Source organism: Lissotriton helveticus, chromosome 3_1 (assembly GCF_964261635.1).
Source record: "Lissotriton helveticus chromosome 3_1, aLisHel1.1, whole genome shotgun sequence".
In the NCBI taxonomy this organism is placed as follows: Eukaryota; Metazoa; Chordata; class Amphibia; order Caudata; family Salamandridae; genus Lissotriton; species Lissotriton helveticus.
In genome coordinates, this window is record NC_136061.1 from 1,536,968,917 (window position 1) to 1,536,993,687 (window position 24,771).

The following is a 24,771-nucleotide window of genomic DNA, read 5'->3' on the forward strand; positions in this document are numbered from 1 at the left end:
AATTTTTTGGACTGTCTGAGAGGTGAGCTCTTTGCTAATTGGTGTATAGAAGTGCGTATCACTTAGCATTTCTTCCATTTTAGTCACATAAATTACCGTGTCATATACGACAATGCCTCCGCCTTTGTCGCATGCTTTAATCGTTATGTCCTTATTATCCTTTATTTGTGTTAAGGCTTTGTATTCTTCCCTATTCAAATTGAAAGGGGTTTTAGGCACATGATTTGTGATAGGAACCTATGGAACAAGATTGAGTACTTATATATATATGATGTTATGTTCAATATGGTTAATATATAACATAACATGTGTATTTGTAAAGCGCACGTTCACCACTACGGGCATCTTGGCGCTGAATAACAGATGTTTGTTGTTACCCAACTCAATGGTACTCATTTTATCGACCTCAGATGGATGAAAGGCTGAGTGGACCCGCCGGGATTTGAACCTGTGACCATGAGGTCGAACACAGGCCCCTGCAGTAGACGCATTAGTCCACTGAGCCACCAGACCCATATATAACTCACATTCTATAAATCTGCTCCATTAATGAGTGTGTATCGGGGATCCATTGGTCTCACGGAGAGATAGAGTACTCCTAGTTGTGCATATAGTAACTAAATAGATGTCCATCTCTAGTTCTCCCACAATTCTAATAATAAGGCAGCCCAAAAATTTAAGAATTATGTTGATAACCTTAATACACAAAAAAAACAATTATGTTGCATTTGGTTGACCTATTTTGTATTCACCACTCTAATTGAGTCTTATACTTTTACACCATGGATATATTATATGCCTATATCTAGATGTACCAGATATACTAGTAATGGGCCACTTCTGATTGTAATTGGGATTTAGGTCATGATACCAACCCTGCTATGCTAGTAACAGTCAATTTAGGAATGAAACATATTCTCGACTTACACATATGATGCGTGGATTCCTTATATTGGAATATACGTAACTATCTACCAATTGCGACTCTGCGATGTGGCTGTAAAGGTATATCCTGAAGGTGTATATAAGATCGATTTTATTATACTATCTTAAACATGATCTTCATGATTGAGAAACAAAAGAGCCAATGATTCGCCTACCTGTGAAAAATTCAAGAGGCTGGTGTTTCGTTTGTTAATAAAGTTTGTGCCTGCTCTCTGGTTTTGTACTGCTATCACTCTGTATCAATGAAAGAAGGCGAAGAGATAATATAAAAATATATCCTCTCTATAGTTTAAATCCATGTTTAACTGCACTTACAAATGATAACAGAGGGAGAGATAAAAAAGAACCAATAGTATGTACCTTTATATATATGAGATAGGAGCTTATAAGTGGATACAGTCAATAGGGTCCATCACTTGCAAGATACGTTTCTTTAAAGAGCCTCTTGGTCCTGTTACTGGATCTCTAAAAATAAACAAATAATTTCATGGAATAGAGAGCGTACTAATATCTCCATCATTTATACATTAATTAATCATCTAGTGATCCTCTCTCCTAATGACTGAAATATCAGTCATGGATCCCTATCTCCTTGTATCAATGAATTATATGTCAAGCTCTCACTCTAACTGTGGTATGAATGCCGTTCATCTAAACAAAAAGGGACCTCATAACTCCCTTGTTTGTGTGGAGGCAACGTAGTGTGATATCATCACTCTGAGGAGTTGAAGTTTTGGCCACACTGCCATAAGAGGTTCCATTTACTAGGCCAGCCGTGCTGTGGAGTCAGATAAGAGAATCTAACTCCTCCCATCGTGTCCGACATAAGGTGGAGACTGTCTACCCTTCTTATATAAGTATTTGTACCCGGTGGTGATCAAACTGTAATAGTGCGGAACCGATAATAAAAGAACGCGACCTCTATCACTAAGATAAAGCACAAGGCTAATCGGTGATAGGCAGGTAAGTTTCATGCTAATTAACCTGCTAGGATACGGTAATAACAGAGCGCGACCTATATCACCACAATAAAGCGCAAAGCTAAGTGATGATAGGCAGGTAAGATGGAACTAGGTATACTGTTAGGATACTGCAATAACACAAAAACATGGACTATGATGTACGCGGCAATGTTAAAGGAGACGTGAATGGCCACCCTATAGCCTCTTCCTGACAGTAATCACCCTCTATATATTCTGAGTGTTGACATTATAAGTGTAAAGATTCCCTTTTAATGTACTTACCGGATATGGAAACTGGTGAAGCCCTCAAGTTTCTCTCATCGCGTCCCGCATGAAGTGCGGACTGTCTTCTCTTCCTGCTTAAGTATTGCTGGGCGCAGTGATAGGTTAGCTGTGATAGCGCGAGAACGGGAAGGGAAATCCACTAGCCGTATCAATACGGTAAAGAACTTTGCTGGGCGCCATGTTGTACCACATGGGATAAACGAATAAACCTGGTGAATATACGGGATAATGTAAGAATTTGTACTGCGTTTTGCAAGGCAATACGTGGAACAGCATGGTTAGCCACCCTCTGTCGAAGAATATGCTAATAGCTCTTCCTTACGATACAAAGACACAGATTATAGTTTGTACTAAACATATAAAAATGTTCTGGGGTTGCACACATATTTGTTGCCCTGTAAGGTTAGGGGTATGGATGGTGCACTGTAGCTAGCAGGGATAAAGGCCAACATATCCTGAGGGTGTGCATGGAATCAGTCTGGCACAATCCTGACATTATGTTGTCCAACAAACGCACAGTTTTACTAAAGGAGGTACAAACTGTATGTCAAAACCCCCGGATGTAGTCAGCTCAGGGGCAGACTAGCTGCAGTGACGAGCTGCCAATTGGCTACTAGCTCCCACGCCGCTAACTATCATAAATCTAGGATTTAAGGACCCCCCCCCTGTAACCAGAAGCTCAGTTTTAAACAAACTGCATCAAGGAGGATAGAAGGACCCCGCACCAGCGACAAGACTTGCCCAAAGCAAAAGAGGGATACCCTGCACCTGTGGCAACGTTCTTGGAACTGCCTCTACGAGACTTGTCCTAGGCTATCTCTTGGTTCCTCCAGACGGACTGACCCTATCAAAGCCTGAAGTACCTTCAGGCTCCCCTGGACTAGTGGCACAAGTCCCCTGCAAACAGCAGGTGCAACAATGCTCCGGATCAGAAGAATCCCTGGCCATTGAGCCCTCCGAGGGATCAGCCAACTCCAGATGGTAGGCAATTACTGCGTTCCCCTTCGCCGCCACCAGATATCAAACTTACTTTCTGCACTGCTTACCGCTGCCAATGCTTTGTTGGTGACCAGTCTGGCAACCGAACCCTTCACTCAGTGCTGCATTAAAAGGGAATTCCATCCGCTCTTCAGTGGACGTCAGCAACCACACTGTTGTTGGTATTGTGCATCTTTTTCCCCCTCTGTACCATTTCAGTGGTAAATGCAGCTCTCCTGCGGCTCCCGTTCAGCAACAAGGACAGCCAGGACATCTCTGGACCCGAGTTCCTCTGGCTGGTAAAATTGAACTGACTACAGTGGCTTGGCCCTGGGACCTAAACCATCTTTACCATGCAAAGGTACAACGCAACTCGACTTGCAAATGACCGATTTTCACTAGTTGTTTATCCCATTTACCGCAATGTTAAATTTTCACTGTATTATTTTGCATTGATTTTCTATTGCTTCTAAAATCTATAAATCCGAATATATGTCTGCAATTATGTTTGCTTTGGTGTCTAAATTAAGATAAAAATACACTTTATTTTTATAAATTGGCGTTGGATTTCTCTCCAGTTGTGTCTATTACGTATCGCCCGTATTGTTACTCTGAAATGCTTAACACATGTTCCTCTAGTGTAGCCTGACTGTTCTTTAAACCCTACGAGGAGTGAGCTAAGAATGTGTTGGTGCTAATCCAAGGACCATCTTTGGGGTATTGTGACAGTATTACAAGGTGAGGTCTAACCCCTACACTACATAAAACTCCACTTTCCTACACCACATATGAGGAAGAATAAGTATAGGGAGCATTGGTGAGCACAGACTGAAAACTGAATAGAAACCTGACATAAAGACACTAATTTAGAGTTGTGATGGGCACTAGGGTGGCACATGAAGTGGCCTTAATTCCAGAAGGGGTGCTGCCCAGACTGTAACTCCCAGAGTGCACTGGTGTTCTATCTGGAAGCCAGAAGTGACTGGGAGCGGGGCCTGCAGTGCAGACACCAGTGCAGGGGCACTCTCTGAGTTGAGGCGAGTTTGCTACTGATAGCATTCCCTACTGATTGCCCCTAATAAATATGCAGCTATCTTGTGGTGTGCTTTATATGTGTAGTTTTGTGCTCATGGTAAGTACTGGTTGGATGTTTATTACTTGCTATTAATGTTGCACTTATATTAAAATCTCAATCCAAACAAACCCCTCAGAGTAAGGCTTGGATTGCTCTCCTTCGCTACCCATAGGATTATGTGCTAAAGAGATGTTCTTCATGCTCGCCTTTGGGTGTAACAGGATATCATGCACTGGCAGGGCCAGCATTTGGCATGGGTGAGCCGGGCCCAGGCTGCCATTGGTCAGGGGTGCGCATGCAGCTATTGCATTAAGGTTATGCAAACATCAGCACCCCCTCAATTGCGAATACAAAAGTAGCTCTCATACCGTCTCATTTTATTCACCGAAATCAGTGAGTGTGCCAAATTTCTTTCTGCCCAGGGCGTTGTCAGAGCAATGGCTGTCTCTGGGCCCAGGACATCAGTGGAAAAAAGACCCAACTGACCGAATTGGAGTCCAGTAACCCTCTTTGCTCCAGGACCCCCAAACTACTTCCCACAGGGCAGGGCGTTAAGTGGGACGAAAAACTGTTGGGTCTCTCAAGGGGGCGTGACCGATGTAATTAAGGGGCGTGGCTAAAAAAACATCTAAGCTAAAAATCTGTGCTGAGAATAGTGTGCTGCTCGACTGGTATTTTGCTACTTCTGTCATAGCATCCAGATATATAATTCAACAAGTAACATTACACCTACAACAGGTCAAGACTATTGGCTTTGTCAATGCTTGTTAGTTGTATAAGATAAATAAGCAACAACTATGCCTTCGTTATATCTAATTTTGAAAATGCTGAAGTTCTGAAATGGCGAGACTGAAAGAACTAACGAGTCTCTTTGAAGTTACATCACCGGGAGTGAAGGGTGGTGCTGCTGCAGAGGTAATAATTTTTTTTTCACCTTGAGGGTGAGGCCAAAAGTGGAGAGCCAGATAGGGACCAGTCTCAGCACCTGCTTTTTAGAACTGTTGGTGCTGAGCCCCGGCAGGACCCGGCCTACCTGAAGCCCTGCCATATGATATGGCACATTAGACGCACCGCTGCGCACAGATCCCGTATAGAACGGCAGGACCAGAAGAGACAACCGACAGCATCCCTGGCAAAAGTGCTCAAACCAGCCCATCCTTTCATCTCCACCTGCAACCCCTTTTTCTTTCCAACCATCTACTCTCTCGCTCTCTCTCCCATTTCCTTCTGATCGCTTTCCCTCTACCCTCCTCCCTTTCTGCCTTTTCAACCCTCTCTTGCTCCTGTAATTAACGCCTGGAAACCGGCGGAGTGACAGGCCGCGGGAGCGGCCAGGGCTTCAAAGCCTGCCTCGCAGGGCTCCTGTCCTCCGAGAAATGCCCGTGGAATAGACGGCCTCTCCGGCCCTGCAAAACAGTTTCGCGTTCTCACAGCAGCGCGCTCCACCAAGGCACACGACGAAATATTAAAAAAGCATAAGCACATTAAGACAGAACAAAAGCATGCATTTCACTTGGCACCGCCAACTGTCTTTTACACGTGTTCCTTTTCTAGGTATTGGGGCGTGCACTAGCCTATAACACACAATTATATCTGTTTACTCTTCTGCTGAACGGAGCTCCACATCCCGTGACACCTGAGGGACAGAGCGGCTGAGAACGGAGTGCGTCCAGCAGACAGGGACAGCTAAGAACTTCTTCTTAGTAAGAAGGGCGGGCGGGAGGAGGAGGGCACAGGCTGAGAACTGAATGAAAACCGGACTTAAATACACTCGGAGTTGTGATTGGCACTAGGGTGGTTCACGGAGTGGACTTAATTCCAGAAGCGCTGCTGTCGGGACTGCAACTCCCAGAGTGCAACTGGAGCACTATCCGGAAGTCAGAAGAGAGCGGAGCCTTTCCTGCACCAAACCAGGGGCACTCTCATGGTTGAGGTGAGTTTGCTACTGATAGCATTCCTTCTGATTTCTCCTTAATAAATGTGCAGCTGTCTCGGTCTGTGTTTTATATGTGTAGGATTGTGCTCTTGGGAAGCGCTGGTTGGATGTGTTGTTACCTGCTATTAATGTTACACTAACTTGTGTGTCTCAAACCAATCACCCCCACCCCATAACAGGCAACTAGAGCCAAATTTCAGGGGGGGGGCTGAAAAATATTTCGGGTGGGGGTCTAATTCTTCCAGCCATAGGAAGAGTGGCTCTAAGAAGGGGTGAAAACACAACAAAAGCCTAATTTACAAGTAAATCGTCTTTTAAAGACCTGTTAAGTACTCGGGTGCGGCTGCAAATAGATGTTCGCCAGCCCCAAAGCTGTCTCAGCCCGGGCTGACACACATGACGGAAGGGGCTGAAGCCCCGTGCGCCCAATGGCTGTTGCTCGTCTGCCCCTGCATAAGGCTTGGATTGCTCTGCTTTGCTACCCAGAGGATCATGTGCCAAGGACTCCCAAACGACTTCCTATTGGTCACATTAGACGCAGCGCTGCGTTCACATCCCATGTAGAACAGCAGGACCAGAAGGGAGAACCAATCGCATTCCTGGCAAAAATGCTCAAACCAGCCCCATCCCTTCGTCTCCACCTACAACCCCTTTTCTTTCCAACCATCTACTCTCTCCCTCCCCTTTTCCCTTTTACATACCTGCCCAGGGCCGGCTTTAGCGCTGGTGGCGCCCAGTGCGTGAATGTTTGTTGGCACCCCCCCATCCGTGGTGGAGATGGTGACCCACCACGGATTCCCTCATCACCACCTTTTAACAGTGCCCATCAAGTCTCCGTAACCGCTCTCTTTCAGATGTCTTTAATCCGTTTTATAGCACCACTCATACAGTGTAGGGTGTCAGAACACTGCATCACAGATTACACAGAGACAATCAACCATGCATGTGTAAATCAGCATATAGGAAATGTTACATAAGCCATAGGGCTAAAAGGTGTTGGAGTGACATGTCATCCATACTGGTAGGCAGTTTAGTTAAGAGTGCTTGGTATGGGGAAGTAGAAACTCTGAATTGAAAATGGAACACAATAGTTGGGGGTTCTATTTATTACTAAGAATTGATTTCTACCCAAATGAACCCTTTTTGGAACATTAATCTATGCTCTAATCCCGTGGTACTCATAGTACCGTCCGCGGGCCACCAGCAGCCCGGCAGGCCTTCCTTGGTGGCCCGCAGACCTTGCAGGTAATGTACCCATGGCACCCCAGAGAGAGACTGAGAGAGAGAGAGGGAGCGAGACACAAGAGAGAGAGTGGAGAGAGAGAGAGAGAGAGAGAGAGTGGAGAGAGAGAGACGGAGAGAAAGACAGTGGAGAGACATTGGAGAGCGAGAGAGTGGAGAGAGTAGAGAGAGAGTCTGACTGTCTGTGAGACTGACAGACACTGACTGACTGAAAGACTGACTGCGAGAGAGACTGACAGAGAGAGACTGACTGACTGAGAGCGAGAGATTAACAGAGAGAGAGACTGACTGACAGGGAGAAAGAGAGACTGACTGAGAGAGAGAGACTGACTGACAGAGAGAGACTGACTGACAGAGAGAGAGAGATAGACTGACAGGGAGAGACTGACTGACAGAGAAAGAGAGACTAACAGAGAGAGAGAGACTGACTGATAGAGAGAGAGGCTGAATGACGGAGAGACTGACTGAGTGAGAGACTGACTGACAGAGAGACTGACTGACTCACAGAGTGAGAGAGACTGACTGACTGACTGAGGGAGAGAGAAAGACTGACTGACAGAGAGAGAGAGACGGACAGAGAGAGAGAGACTGACAGAGGCCGACTGACTGACAGAGAGACTGACTCAGAGAGACTTGACAGGGAGAGAGAGAGACTGTCTGACAGAGAGAGAGGGACTGGCAGAGAGAGAGAAACTGTCTGACTGAGAGAGAGACTAACAGAGAGAGACCGACTAACTGACAGAGAGACTGACTGACTGACTGAGAGATAGAGAGAGGCTGACTGACTGAGGGGGAGAGAGAGAGACTGACTGTCAGAGAGAGACTGACTGACAGAGAGAGAGAGACAGACTGAGAGAGACAAAGAGCGAGAGAGAGAGACAGACTGAAAAAGACAAAGAGCGAGAGAGAGAGACTGACTAGGAGAGAGACTGACTGAGAAAGACTGACTGAGAGAGAGAGACTGACTGACAGAGAGACAGACTGACTGATTGAGAGTGACTGACTGAGAGAGAGACTGACAGAGAGAGAGACTGACAGAGAGAGAGACACTGACTGAGAGAGAAAAAGAGAGACTGGCAGAAAGAGACTGACTGACTTAGAGAGAAAAAGACTGACTGACAGAGACTAACTGGCTAACTAACAGAGAGAGACTGACTGACAGAGAGAGACTGGCTGATTGACTGACAGAGAGAGAGAGACTGACTGACTAACAGAGAGAGAGACTGACTGACAGATAGAGACTGATAGAGAGAGAGACTGTCTGAATGAGAGAGTGACTGACTGAATGAGAGAGTGACTGACTGACAGGGAGAGACTGACTGACAGAGAGAGAGAGACTGACTGACAGAGAGAGACTGAATGGGAGAGAGACTGACTGACAGAGAGAGAGAGAGAGACTGACTGACTGACTGAGAGAGACTGACTGACAGAGAGAGACTCACAGAGAGAGACTGATTGACTGAGAGAGAGACTGACTGTCAGAGAGATAAAGACTTACTGAGAGAGAGACTGACTGACAGATAGAGAGACTGACTGACTGAGATAGAGACTTACTGAGAGAGATTGACTGACTGAGAGAGAGAAACTGACTGACAGACAGAGAGACTTACTGACTGAGAGGCAGATTGACTGACTGAGAGAGAAAGAGATGGACTGTGAGAGAGAGAGAGAGACAGACTGGGGGAGAGAGACAGAGAGACTGACTTAGAGACAGAGAGACTGACTAAGAAAGAGAGAGAGAGACTGACTAAGAGAGAGAGACTGACATAGAGAGAGAGACAGACAGAGAGAGAGACTGACAGGGAGATAGAGAGAGACTGACAAGGAGAGAGAGAGAGAGAGAGACTGACTGAGAGAGAAACCGACAGAGAGAGAGAGAGAGAGACTGATAGAGAGAGACTGTCTGACTGACTGACTGACAGAGAGAGACTGCCTGGCTGACAAAGAGAGAGAGACTGACAGTGAAAGAATGACTGAGAGGTAGAGAGACTGACTGGCTGAGAGAGAGAGAGACTGACTGACAGAGAGAGAGAGACTGACAGAGAGAGAGACTGACTGACTGAGAGAGAGACTGACTGACTTACAGAGAGAGAGAGACTGACAGGGAGAGAGAGAGAGAGACTGACTGACTGAGAGAGAGAGAGACTGACTGACAGAGAGGGAGACTGACTGACAGAGAGAGAGAGAGAGAGAGACACTGTGATGGAATTGGGGTCAATGTGAGTATGAAGCTATGCAATGCCTCTTAAGATTGCTATTGTCTGCTAATAACAATGTATTACCAAAATGTGCTCTTTGTAGTTACATCTGATTTTGAAATACAGCATTGTCGCATTGTCTAATGTTTTTAAACGGGTTTGATTTTTTCACTCTAGCCCCGCGGGTCCCCCCCCCCCCCCCACTGACCACGCCCCCACTGACCCCACCCCTACCGGTGCGTTCAGAAACCACACTGTAATTTTGGCCCTGACAGAAAGTTTGTGAGTAGCCATGCTCTAATCTATACTTTGCAGTGTGCATGCATTTCTTTGGCAGTTAATAATTCACTGTTCTCTATTACAATTTTAAATTATAAACTGAATATAACAAAAGGATTCTCTTAGAAAAGCAGTAGCCCACTGACCTATAACATTATATGTACTTTGTGATCTGCATGGCATACGTTCCTGGCAGCAGGCATATCAACCCTCTGTGTTATTTTATGATCAATCAAAACCTCAACTGGACAAAACTCATATCTCTCTCCAGGACGAACATTAATCACTGGAGTTCTCTTGACATTTTTAGTGTTGCCTGAAAGTTGCTAGAGGCAAGGAATGCGGCAGCAGGTGCTTTCAAAACCAAAACAAACTTGCAAACACAGCACCCCCTGAAGTCATCACCAGGTACACTGGCACCGGTCGCACCGCCTCACTGTGTGGGAAGGGGTGGAGCCTTGAAGGGGCGGGGCCTCATGACACAAATACCTAGGAGGCACTTTAAACTCCACCCGCCCCCTCCCCAAAATATAAAAAGCTTGCGGAGGCTGGTGCCGATGTCCTGGGGTGTTTTCATACCCATTGATGGACGTGGGCAGTTCAAAGCCTCAGAAATGGTCTGGAAAACCACTATTTACAGTGGTTTTTAGTTCATTTTCCCTGCCACCATGTGATATCGGCTTCTAACCGGGAGACCGTGTGGTGGGAGCCGATATCTTGTGTCACACAGTAGCACCATGTGAGTTGGCAGGTCTGAGGGTACCTAAGAGCAGTTGCCACCACCAACTGCTTTTAACATGTGTACTTCTGCTGGGCAATTGGGGCGTATACTAGCGTATGATACAAAATTCTACATGTTTACTGCTCTGCTGAATGGAACTGCACACTCCATGACATGTGCCATTATATTTCCTCACTTTACTGTTCATCTTAACAGACAGCATTCCATGACGTGTTTGTGATGTTGACTTTACTGTCACACATGCCAACATTTTAGAAGAGGAAAATTGAAGATTAAAAAAAAAGAATCAGGAGAATGCATTTCTCCAATTTGCTTTTATTGAAGCACTGAAAAATTCAGGCTGGGAGGCAGCCTAAATAAAGCCTGGGCATTTTTTTTTGCTTCAAACATCGGGATTCTCACGCCTGCTTCAGGTTCTAGTGACATGTATGTTGTTTTTTTAAACATTTTATTTCGACATTTATAGCATACAATACAAATGATGCTTTAACAAAACAACAGAGCAGTGACCTTAAAATGGGCAGGGAGGGAGGGATAGGGCGGAGGGAGGAATAGGGTAGGGGGAGGGAAGAAGGAGTGTAATCATATTCATCGTCTGAAATATAGAGAGCGTTACGGTTATCTGTTTAATAGAGCATCTAGAATCAGCATTAGTAAATAGTCATCCCATATACTGTCTTGAATAAACTGAGAAAAAACGTGAATTTCAGAACTAAGTCAAGCCCATTCTATAGGATGTGGCTCAGTACAACATTATTCAGCGAGCCCTCATCAAGTTCGTCCCGTGGAGATTGTTATAAAAGTATAGGGATATTTTTGTGCAGAAAGCAAATTTAGGAAAGTGTGTTGGCCAGTGACTGCAAATAAGCTAGGAGTGGCATGGTCTGGGACTACCGGCCACCCCCCGCCTTAATACACAGACTGCATTACTTAATTCAACCAGTCAACACCTGGGTCTTTGGAAGGCAGGGGGTCAGGGCCCCCCCTGGCCGTATTTATTAAAATATGAAACAAAATTAAAATTTTTAATAAAAATAAACATTTAGACAATTATTAAATGCACACTTCAGAACATTAGATTAACATCCATTTTGACATGGTATGATGGGCTAACCTTAACAAATAGCTAGTACAGCGTGTTTCCTAACCGAATCTAACATCCTGAAAAATTAACTGCATTTTAATAATTAAGTCGTACGGCAAGGTCGCTAACCGGTGTCAGATCCTTTACAGCTACGCTCTCACGTTCGAGATGCGCATGCGCAACCCAGGGCACGTTTCACCCACGTGCGCTCCCTGAACTCCATTTAACCATAACAGGAGGGCCCTTACACTCGCGCACCTTGATGACGTCGTAGTGTATGTGCGGGGTGGCTACCAGCCTGAGGAAAGCGTTGACTCCCCTCCCCCGCACCCAAGCAAGCGGATATCCTGCCCCTGAAGTTCTGGGAGAGACCAGTGGCCCCTCCCCCTGGGCGGCCCCTTTCGTGAATGGGACCGCCCCCCCCCTAAGGACCTTAAATTGCTGCTCACCGATTATGACCTTACCGCCACAGGCCAGCATAGTTGACCGACTATCTGGCCCCCCCCAACAGCCTACCCTGAAAGGTCATATCTTCCTAATAAAAAACCCTCTACCCCTGCTAGTAGGTTCCATATCAATAGGGCCTTCCCTGACCGTCAAATGTGCCCCATCCTGTAAGTAGAAGCGACCCTCCCACCATGGCCAACTATTCTTTGTCTGCAGCTCACTGCCTGACTCTACTGCAATTGAGGTGTTCGGAATAATTTCTCAATCCACGTGTTGGTCCTCTTTACCGAGTGGTTCTTTACTGCGTGATTCAGCGCACTAACAGAGTCCACCCCCCTTTACTGTAACCTAGGAAACAACTGAGACCCCCCCTGGTGCCGTCTGGGTTTATTTTTGCTAACCTGCTTACTACTGAGATTATCCCTTCCACCAGAAACCACCTGCCCAGTTGAACCAAATCGTCACTACCCGCAGTTAAATACTCAGGGTGGAGGGGTGTGCCTCTCGAGTACTTCTCACTCCCCACTCTGGACAGCCAAACCCCATCTTTTGGGTCCCTGTAGTTGTTGTGACCCGGGGTATCCTGGCCCTATACGTGTACACCCCACCTAACTCAGTAGCCTGCCCAAGTTGCAGGGGCGAAAGCCGGGGCTGGCCTACGCATAGGCACCTAACGCCCCTTCTCGGTGACGCTACCTGGCCTCCGCCGTCCGGGTGCTGAGGTGTTGCATTCGCCTACTACTCCTGGGGTTACCCAGGCTAGCACTATGCATTGCCACATCCCCATCGCTGACCCTACCAATTGGCAACCTATGAATGGACCATGCTGACCCTGGTGGCCCTGCGAGCATGGGCGCCGTTACTGTAGAAATACGTTTTTCTGATAAGCCATGCCATTTTATGTGATGCAGCATCCCGCTACATTACTGGGGCCCTGCCACTTTATGTGATGCAACATCCCGCTACATTACGGGGGCCCTGCCCCTGGCAACACCAATGCGTGACCATCACACATTACAATTATGATACATGGGTAGCACCTTTACCAGCCGGCACCGATTTCACCGTTGAAATGGCCGCTCCTCACACTTGATGCTTTTCTTCGACACTCCCGATGCCGGTGTACTGATCCTCTTGGCTGTCCACCTCCTGTAATTGTGGTGTGGGGTCTTCCCGGGTATCAACCATGGGTCCAGTCAGACATAAAATAAAACAGACACAGAACGATTAGTGTTTCTGGTTTCCGTACGAAAAATACAGTACACATGCCCGTACTATGTTTTGTAACACGCTAAGCCATAGCTAAAGTCTGCCCCAGATGCATTTCCAATCAACCTGCAACCGCCAGTGTGTCCCATAGCATCCGTCTTGTGCCACCTGCGGGGCATTTACATCATGGCAACCGTGAGGGTGCCTGGTAGTATGACCTTCGTGAAAGCCTAGACCCATAGTCCACCGTAAATGCAATAGCCCATCCCTGATTCCTTCCTGACAATACACAGTGTGAAGTGCTGTGCAGTAGCGCTGTATGATGGGTAGGGTTCCTGGCTTCCCAACTAAAGCTGCCCCACCCGTGTCTGCATTCATTGTCTTCAGATGCTAGGCCCTAGCTGGCATTAACCCCGTATGTATTCCCTTCCTTACTCGTCACTTGCGAGTGGTCAGCATAGCATCCGCTTGTGTCACTTGAGTCACATGTAGCGCACTTAATTCAATGCTACCGTGGTGTGCCTATTAGTATACCCTTGCCTAATAATAAACCTGTATACCCCAGTGACTGCCATAGCCCTTTCATGACTACTTGCCGTCGCTACCAAAGCGCACTACCAGCACATGTAGCCCCGGGGTTTAGACACCGATCCCCCACTGCCTAATTGATGCTGCAACGGAGCACCGGGATACCTTTGAAGGTATAACAACAAGGGCCAGGGTGTAGGAATATCAAGACCTCAGGAAAGAAGTCATTAGCGTGTAGAGCTTCCCACTGTTGATGTGACCATCAGTTCGGTTGATGCCATTGTGGTGGCCCCAGCAGTTCTACAGGCTCTAGGCCCTGTCTCTATGCCATTCGTGGTTCCCCTACCACTTTATTGATATATGGCTTTGGTACACCCCTAGAGCTCAACGTATATGGTGCTAAATTACTGTGTGCTAAATAAGTTTACCGACTGTAATTATTTGCCTCTAATCTCATCATAGGCTCAACGTATATTGTGCCAATTTACTTGTGTGTTAAATAAGTTTACTGACTGTAATTTTTTGCCTTTAGCCTCGTAAAGGAACTAGAGGGATGTGTTTAGAACAAATACATATATTTGTTATACAGCTGTTCTCTTTTCATTTACTCATTCATGAGATTATAGACTGGTAAAACAAGCTGCTCTACATTCCTTCAAGACTTAGCCTGAAGGCTGCTCCCCACAGCTACCACTAGGATAGCTTTCTAATAAGGTTGACTTTAACCTACCATCAATGAAGGGTCGTTTGGACTGGTGCAATGTGCCCCCTAGAATAGTGAACAGCACCTCAGATGTTGATTACCTTCACAATGAAATAAGTCCCTTGTTTGGCTTTCTGCTTTGGCTTGCAAAGGAATGTGGGACCTGGGAAACTGGCTTTCACAGCCTCGTCAAGCCCTACCCTTAGATATGCGTTACTCACCAGGAGGACCCCAAGAAAAGAGGTATACCCTATTCGCGAATGGTTCCACGATTGTTCTAACTATCACCTCAGCAGATACCAATGATAGTAATTCTAGAGTGTCAAAATTTAACTTATGTCAATGGCTGTTCCTTGCGTAAGATAAATAAGCAGCAACCATGGCTTGGATAAAATATTGCAAGTGCCTGGAGGACATCAATAAAGAAGCCCAGGATGAACACAAAAGGCATGTGTAGCCAGGGCATCACGGCGATTAAGGAATGTGTTTAACGCCCGCACCTGGGTGATCTAAGGAAACTTGTAATCACAGCGCCAAAGTTACAAACATGGTACACAATGAAACAGCACCATGCCGTAATACAACACATTTAACCACTGCAGAAAGGTGGTAACACGGAGCGTGATGTAGCATCACCACTGCAGAAAGGTGGTAACACGGAGCAAACTAAAGCACCCAGGTGATGTAGCATCACCACCCGGCGAGTAGAACTGTAATATTACACATACATCAGCCTTTATGTATAAGTAACCACCAAAGGAAGAAACACTCTGCTCTGCCCCTGCATTAGCGTTCCCAGGTCTTGCCCTACTGCTACACCAACGCTTGGACTAGTGAGTACCAGGAAAACCCACTGCGGCAGGAGCCTGCTGATGTTTAAAAGGTATGATCTATACTTGCTGGCGGTGGTGTAGGGAATCCACTGCTGTAAGCATCCGGTCGTGGTGTATAATGGCCAGCAGTGTCCCAATCTTCATAGCGCCATTTTTTAGATTATGTTGATCTGCCCCCCCTTACCCTTTCTTTGTCTAGCCCATTTCGCCTTGCCCCGTACTGCATCTAATAAGTTAGTGGCCCCCACTGGGTATCATAACGTTATTATTCAGTAAACAGACCTGCTGTAAACTGGTGAATGGCTTAGAGGTACTCCCCCGAATGTCCCGCGTGCCCTAGGCTTTTCTGAGCCCCAAGACAGAAAGATGACCCTGATATCCAGTGCAACACCCAGCCTGTCACTAGATAGCAGCACAGGCTGCTAGAGCCAGTCCCCTACATACTAAAGGATCCCACACACCTTGCGACCGATGGCTATGCGCTGGGCTTCAGATTAGATCTATGAGGCACTGTGTCAAAGCGATTGTAAAATGGAAAGCCTATCGCGCTGGTATCTCCTCCCAACTGAATTACATGTCTTTTTTGGCCTCATTATCCGCCACACGTAAGCAACTTCTCGTGATGTTTAGCTCGAGTGTATCGCATTGCATAAGTCTTGTCAGTTTAATTGAAACATTATGTACTTGTCACATATATCGCAACACTTGCAGCACAGGCAGCTAGATCCATTTCCCTGTATACTAAAAGGATCCCACACAACTTGCTACCGATGGCTATGTGCTGGGCTTCAGATTAGATCTATGAGGCACTGTATCAAAGCTATTGTAAAACGGAAAGCCTATCGCGCTGGTATCTCCTCCCCACTTAATTACATGGCTTTTTTGGCCCCCTTATCCGCAACATGTAAGCAACTTCTCGTGATGTTTAGCTCGAGTGTATCGCATTGCAGATTAAATCTCTGAGGCACTGTATCAAAGCTATTGTACAACGGAAAGCCTATCGCGCTGGTATCTCCTCCCCACCTAATTACTTGGCTTTTTTTGGCCTCATTATCAGCAACACGGAAACAACTTCTCGTGATGTTTAGCTCGAGTGTAGCGCATTACATGCGTTGCATAATTCGGGTCAGTCAATTTAAACATTATGTACATGTCGCATATATCGCAACCCTTTGTACTTTACCATGAACTGCGCTTAAGAACGTTACCAGATTGCATAGCAATGCAGTTGCCAATTTGCAAGTTAAAGTGTTAATAGCGTATGTCTAGCTACATAATTCATATTTTTGACAGCGTAACCCTATTCCGAGAAACTGTTTTAACAGGCCACTAAATGCTTGGACACACCTGCTAAAAGGTTGCCGACATCTGTTCTAATGTGCGTCAAGACCGCATGCAGTGCTTCATGCAGCGCCATTATCTATATTTCAGCCCCGAGTAGAATCCTTCCCGCCTACACACCTTTAATTTCGACAGAAATAGGAAACCCGAGGTGCCGAGCGCCCTCTTTCGCAGGCTGAAGCACGTGCTGTGATCTAATACCGCGGAGTACCATATGTTCAAAAGAGCTTTGCGTAAAGCAAGCTACTTTCACCCCAAAAACACTATCAGTTCCTGTAATCAAATCAGTCATAAACCATTACATCCGCACCACTCCCGGTGCTTATGGGGTCTGCAGAAGGTTTCAATCCAATTTTATGCAGTTTCAATGACATTCACACAAACTTTTCTACGCAAAAAAGGTTAAAAATGTACCGGAATCGAACCAGATATATTTTAAATTAAATACTGTTCCCTGGCACCACTGACGACTTCCGGTCCGCATTTGCCTGCCGATTGGTCGACTTAAAACAACGACTTTTTGTCTTGCACGAGGCTGCTGCACCCCAAACACCATGTAATGCCAAACGCTGATCAGTCTCCCTAGGAGTGGGTTACACACCACGTGGTGTAACGCGCTGACCTGTCCGTAGGAGTGGGATAAACACCGAGGAATGGGTTAAAGCACCGAGTAGCGGTGTTTGAAAAGGTGCTTATTTTAGACACCCCAAAGGTAGTTCAGAATAAAAAACACACACCCCGTTGGTTCTGTGCATTATTCTGGCAGTTATTAAAGCACCCCCTGGAACTCTGACTTAGCAGCCCCGCCGAAGAGACTGCCATATATGCCCAACACCCCTTACAGGGTAAAACACAGCAGGCGCTCACCGTGCCATTAGCCCCCCTCCTGGAGGAGTCCACCTTCGAGGGCCTGCCGTTCCGGTTCCTATCCAGGCTCCTTGCAAACACTTCCGCTGCTCCTGATCGCGGGCTCCACTGCCTCCACTGCTGCCTTTCCAGGACACGCCCGCTGATTGCCTCATCTACGGCCTGTAGCTCCGGCGTCCTAAACAGCCCCACGGTGGGGCGAGGAGCGGGCCTGGGAGCGCGGGCACAAAGAGGCCGCTTTCCGCGCTCCCCAGGCTCTTAACCCCTTCGCCGTCGCGGCCCCGCCCCCTCGCCCCGGAAGTGCACAACTACTTGCGGGGCGAGGGCGGGGGGCAAGCCACCACGAAGGGACCGGGATATGGGAGGGGCCGGGCCCCGCCATGCATGCGTGGGTGCCGATTGGCCCCCCCCTTTTCTTTCCCAGTTGTCTTTTTTTTTCCCAACAATTTTTTATTGATTGAGCTGAGCAGAGTGAACAAAGTGGTTCCCCACAATCAGGAGAGCACCACCAAGCATCGTAGTACAGTTTACATTGTCATAGCTATAACCAATTAAGAGTAGAATAAACCAAGAGAATTAGCCCCCTCCCCCACCCCTACCCCCACCAACTCCCAATGCCCAACTACCCCACTACCCGCCCCTTATCCCTCCCTATCCCCACCCAGTTGTCTTTTTAGCAACTTTGCGTGGGCATTAGCTCTCAGTGGGCCCGATTCACAGAACTAACTTAAGACAAAATCCTAAACTTACTACCATTTTGGTATTCACAGACGTCACCTACTCATTTTGGTATTCACAAAAGGCACTTACTCATTTCGGTATTCACAGAAGTTAGGAGTCCTAACTTTAGGACTCCTAAATGCCTTCTGTGAATACGGAAAGTCTTAAAGTTAGGATTTTTCTCAGTTTGTGAGTCCTAAAGTTAGGGGTCCTACCTTTACTACTCCTAAACAGAGAAAAATCCTAACTTTAAGACTTTCGGTATTCACAGAAGGCATTTAGGAGTCCTAAAGTTAGGAGTCCTAACTTCTGTGAATACCGAAATGAGTAAGTGCCTTCTGTGAATACCAAAATGAGTAAGTGCCTTCTGTGAATACCAAAATGGTAGTGAGTTTAGGATTTTGTCTTAAGTTAGTTCTGTGAATCGGGCCCAGTATTAGGCCAATTGCTTCTGGCAGTGTGTAGCATGTTTGAGCCATGTAGCGGCCTTAGGAACTCCCCTTCACCCCCAGTGTTTAGCGACTTGCCATTTAGCTAGTAGTAATATCAAAGCTATTAAACAGCATGATGAAGGGGGCACATCTTTGACATATCCCAACAGACTGGTTAGCGGGGTGAAAGGGATCTTGTGTCCCATTTATTTGCTGAATTGTGAAGTGTACCTCCCGCCAATATTCCAGTATCTTGGGACATTCCCAAGCCAAGTGTAGGAATGTTGCGTGGGGTGACGAGCACCTTTCACAGCGTGCCTCTTCATTTAGGCCCATGCGTTTTAATTGCAATGGAGTACGGTATAATCTGTACTGACATGCGTGGTTGAGCTTTGCATATGTGGCTCGAGACATACATTGATTGATATTTATGCTCATGTTAAATTGAGCACTTACATTGTGTGATGCAAGTAATTATTCATGTTTGCTTTTTTTAATTGAAGACATCAACCTATTGATATGAAGCTGTTTCATTACTTTACTCTTAATCTAAACACATACATGATTGCATGACGTATAATAAAGTTTACTTTGTGGTCGATCTGACTACAGACACTGTACGTGAAGTTATTTTAGGGCGAGCATAGCAGCACGCATGCGCTGTCCTGCGAGGCATGGTGGATTCAGTACATGGGCTTCAAGCCGGCTCATCGCTTCTCATTGGTTGTTCCGGTTGCCGTTCTGAATTCCTTACTTTTGAATGGTAAATCATGCCCATTTGTCCCTCCTTTTCGACTGTTGTTCCCTTCCATAGTGACTGGCCCTGTTACAGGGCTCATTTCACTTCTGTCCCTTTCAGTTCGTTTTGTGAACAATTTTTTCTGATTGCCTGCCTCTTATTCTGGAAATGTTGCAAACGCGAGCAGCTTACCATTGTTACTGCTTTCCCCTCGCACTCACCGTTTTTCAGTGTATTCTCCCCTGCGTACCTTAACTTTCACTTATGATCCACAGAGCCTGGGTCACTGAAGATCGAGTTCAGCAGTCACAAAGTTAGAATGTTAGAAATTTGAATTTACTTGGTAGCTCCCTTTCACTTAATCTTCTTTCGTTAATTATGTTTCACTTGCTCGGAGCTCCGTCGCTCCATTTCTGTAAACAGGGTTCTAAAGTTTGTTCTTTATCTGGTCACAAATGTGGCAGCTGCGTCTCTGTTCCCAGTGGTAATTCCCCTTTCTTAGTCTTTTAGGCAGCGCTGCAGCTGCGTCTTTGTTCCCTGTGGTAATTCCTCGTTTTTAATCCTCTAGCCAGTGCGGCTTCTCTTGTCCCAGTGGTAATTCCTCGTTCTTAGTCCTGTAGGCAGTGCTCCAGCTGCTACTCTAGTCCCAGTGGTAATTCCACATTCTTAGTCCTCTAGGCAGTGCTGCAGCAGTGTCTCTGTTCCCAGTGGTTATTCCTCAGTCTTAATTCTCTAGCTGGTGCTGCTAGCTGCTTCTTTGGTCCTAGTGATAATTCTTCATTCTTAGTTCTCTAGGTTGTGCTGCTAGCTGCTTCTCTGGTCACATTGGTAATTCCTGCTTTCTCACTGCGCGTTCACCTCGTGGAACTCTTCGGAGTCCCGCTGTTACATTCACACGAGTAAGTACCCACGATCGGGGACTCGTTTTCTTATTGCATGATTGGTGGTGGTTACTGGATTACTGAAGATATATTCTATCTTGTGCACCCGTTTGATTGAAGTAGTCACTATATATAGCGTTTCACTATGGTTTATGGTTCGGTTGTGACTTTTGGTTCTAAGGCTATAATTTCATTTACAGGGTCACATACTCTCGCTTCTCTGTCACGTTCACGTAGTCGAGCACTTCTCATTTTTCAAACACACGTTTACTGGGATTGGATTCTAGTTTGGTTTTTGCTGATATTGTTACATGCGTATTACATTTGGTTCTTGTATGTTTTTGTTTGTAGAGTAATTCCCCTGACGACGGGCCACGCCCGAAATGCATTTTACATTCACACGAAGTAATTCCCCTGACGACGGGCCATGCCCGAAATGCATTGGGTTGTGTGATGTGATAACACACCCGAACATACGTGTGGAATACAGATTATTGACATGTACCATCTATATTGAAATCCTGATATGGATATGAATAAATCACACATTTGAACATTCTTTCATCTTGAGTACGAATATCCTCACAGTTGAAGTAATGAATCAGACCTTTGGTCCTTTGAAAGTAGTGCGTTGGGTTGTTCTCTCCCTAGGCGGGAGAGCTTCTTCTACTATGTCCATTGACACACTGCAAGGCTAGACAGTGTTTTCCACCCTCCTGCACACGAAAACTCTTTACAAGTCTTCATTTTCAAGGAATACCCTGCTGTGCGAGTACCACTTTCTTCAACACATTGGTAATTCCTCATTCTAAGTCCTCTAGACATTGCTGCTAGCTGCTTCTCTGGTCTCATTGGTAATTCCTCATTCTAAGTCCTCTAGGCAGTGCTGCTGGTGCAGATTTGGTCCTGTCAGTAATTTCTCATTCTAAGTCCTCTTGGCAGTGCTGCTAGCTACTTCTCTGGTCTCATCAGTAATACCTCGTTCTAAGTCCTCTACACAGTGCTGCTAGCTGCTTCTCTGGTCTCATCGGTAATTCCTCATTCTAAGTTCTCTACATAGTGCTGCTAGCTGCTTCTCTGGTCCCATCTGTAATTTCTCATTCTAAGCCCTCTACACAGTGCTGCTACCTGCCTCTCTGGTCTCATCGTTAATTCCTCATTCTAAGTCCTCTAGACAGTGCTGCAGATGCTTCTCTGGTCCCAGTGGTAATTTCTCATTCTAAGTCCTCTAGGCAGTGCTGCAGCGGTGTCTCTTCATGCATCCACCACACTCCAAACCAAAACACATAGATAAAAGACATTGTCATTTACAACGCTAATAGCTCTAACTCTGATAAATGCAAGACCTATTGCATTGCAAATGCTTGTTTGCTCTCTGTTTAAGCTGCACACCGGCATTGCATGAAAGATGTGTGTGCTTTCATGTTAAGCGGAACATGCACATTGTATGACATATGCAGGGACATGAGCTGTAGACTTACTTGCTGTAGTGCTAGTTTATGTTTGTTCTCCATTGGAAATCTTTTACCTTCAATTTTGGACCGGCATGGGTTGACTATATATTTTTTTATATAGCGCAAACTCGACCCAAAGGTATTGGAGCGCTTTACAGGAGAGCCAGTTACGTTACACAAGGATACTTTCATTTTTGGTAGGCACGGGGAGATTAAGGGAGTCATTAGGATGGCGGGCGGACTTTGTCCGCCCGCCATTCTTTCGGAGATTGGGACTGCTCGCCATTGGAGCCCGCTACACTGGCGGGCGCATCCTGCATTCCTGACATTGCGGCGGGCGGTGCTCTCAGCACCGCCCGCTGCAATGCCAGGAAGGGATGTCATACACTTCCATGCACAACGTGGCAGGCATGGAACTGCAGGGGGGTACCATAGGTAACCCCCATGTGCACCCCCCAGAATCCCTGGGGGCCCATTACGGGCCCCCAATGGCAAAAACCGCATTCCGAAAGGCGCTATATAAAACTTTATACATAAATAAATAAACTCTGCATCTATGCTAATATGGATGGCGGTGTCGCCCAGACACTGCCACCATGTTACCTGCTTTTCCGCCCGGTCGACTCTGCGACCGGGCAGAAAACCGGCAGACGGTCATGGCAGGGACTGTAAAACTTCAGAACAAAGGGTCGAAATTCAGGACAAAAATTCAGGACAAAGGGACAATTTTACAGACACATTTGTGTAAGTCATTTCAAAGATATTTATTCTATTAAAAAAAAAATCATTAAATAGACAAATATTACTCCCTGTTGGTGGATATATTGAGTGGGGGGAGGATGGTGAGATGTTCAGATTTCCTGAACTAGAGTTATTTCAGTTGTACTTGGGCACAGGGAACATACTGCATTTTCACATGCTCACCGAGCTGGCAACCTCCCTAAATAGCAGATGACCTTGCACACAAGTAATTCCCAGCCTGGGGGTCTGACCATTATAACGTGGAACGTAAGAGGGATGCTAAATAAAATAAAGCGTGGCGCTGTCCTTCAGCAAGCCAAACGCTGCGAAGCGGATATACTCCCACTGCAAGAGAGCCATCTACTGGGCAGTAAAGCCCCATGTCTTGCCCGGTTTGGCTATGACACAGTGTACCACTCAGGGTTCACACGTGGTTCTCGTGGAACAGCCATTCTTGCGCACATCTGGCTCCCCTTTACTCTGTCCAAACTCTGGTCAGACCCAGGGGGGCGATGTACCATAGTGACAGGTACAGTATCCGGTGAAACAGTAACCATTGGCAGCGTTTACGCCCCTCCCCCTTTAGGATACACTTTCATTGACAAGATCACAAGACTTTGGGGAGAACTCCCGGACGGTCTAATAATATTGGGCGGCAACTGGAATGACACCATGGCGCCTCTGGGCCACCGACACGAGACAGGACATGGGCCCCAAATGGGAGAATCCAAACTCCACCAGCTGTCCACCACGTTCGGGTGGTCACAAGCATGGCGGGCATATCACCCTGCGGAGTTAGGCTTTACTTTCCTTTCAGCTGTACACGGCTCCCTATCTAGAATAGACTACTTCTTCTTACCACGATTCACATACATAGGGCTTCATCTGTTTCTATCCTACCAAGAGGCCTCTCCAATCACTCCCTGCTCCTAATCAGACTACACATTGAGTAAAACAAACCCCCCCTTCAGATGGCGCATGTCACCCTGGCACCTATGTGACCCTGGGTACCAAAACATCCTCCGACAGGCAATTACAGACTATCTAACATCTAATGTGGCCACCCCCCCTCCAGTGTTATGCTGTGGGAAGCTCTTCAATGCACAATCCACGGGGTGGACCTTCACCTTTCGCACAGGAGAAAAACGCAGGTGCCTCCCTCAAATAGTAGACCTAGAAAATCGCCAGAGGACTCTTGAAGCCATAGCTACAGAGGCCTCAGACCCAATACAGCAACGCAACCTCCAAGTACAACAACAAATCCATCAACATCTCACTAATGAGGCACATGAGCTCCGGTTAGCGACCCAACATGGGATTTATCAATGGGGTGACAAATCCAACAAAATGCTTCATCGCTTATGTCGGGCGTCAATGTCCACCACCTCGGTCCCGGCACTGAAAAATGCGGATGGAATTCATACTGAGTGCGATGATAGGGGAATTTCTAACTGATATACCACCCAAAAAGCTATCAGACCACATACGCGACCAACTAGATGCTCCCATAACCGGAGAGGAACTTGGCCCCGCCTTGTCCAATATATACCTCGTCCGCGCGTCTGGCCCTAACGGCTTCCTAGTGACTTCCTACGACCACAATTGGCACAGCTCGGCCCCCATCTGTTGGATGCACTTCACAAGACTCTGGAGCAGTGCATCTTACCTCCCGTTTGGGGTCATGCCGAGATAGTGGTGTTCCTTAAACCAGGTCGCCCCCCAGAAGAACTCTCTTCTTACTCCCCTATCTCCCTCCTAAATTTTGAACCCAAACTGTTGGGCAAGGTCCTTGCTGCCTGCCTCCTCATGTGTATCCACAAACTTATCCACACAGACCAGGCCAGCTTTATGCCGCACTGGTCTACCTGGCACAGTATTCAACGAGTTCACAAAGCCAAAGCGAAGGCCCTGGAGGTGGGTCGCCTCACGGGCATTTTATTAGCCGACATAGACAAGGCTTTCGATTCCCTAAGTTGAACCTATTTATTTCAGCTCTTCCGATCTCTCAACTTTGATCTGCGCTGCTTGTCTTACATACAATTACTATACACAGAGCTCTCTGCCTCGGTGAGGGTAGCAGGCTTCCAGTTCGCACCCTTTCCAATATATCAGGGTATGAGGCTGGGTTCCCCCCTGTCTCCATTGCCATTT

At 46.6% G+C, this 24,771-nt stretch overlaps 1 protein-coding gene across 2 annotated transcripts in view; it reads left to right on the top strand.

The window, feature by feature from the left end:
* Positions 1-24,771, top strand: part of TREH (trehalase) — a 217,369-nt gene that overhangs the window by 55,427 nt on the left and 137,171 nt on the right. Inside the window, exon 1 of one of the 2 annotated variants that reach the window (XM_078682221.1) lies at positions 5,863-6,178. The exons of the other annotated variant lie outside the window; for it this stretch is intronic. The gene's annotated coding sequence lies outside the window, so the exon portion shown is untranslated. Of the gene's footprint in view, positions 1-5,862; positions 6,179-24,771 lie in introns of those variants that run through there. 2 annotated transcript variants of the gene reach the window in all.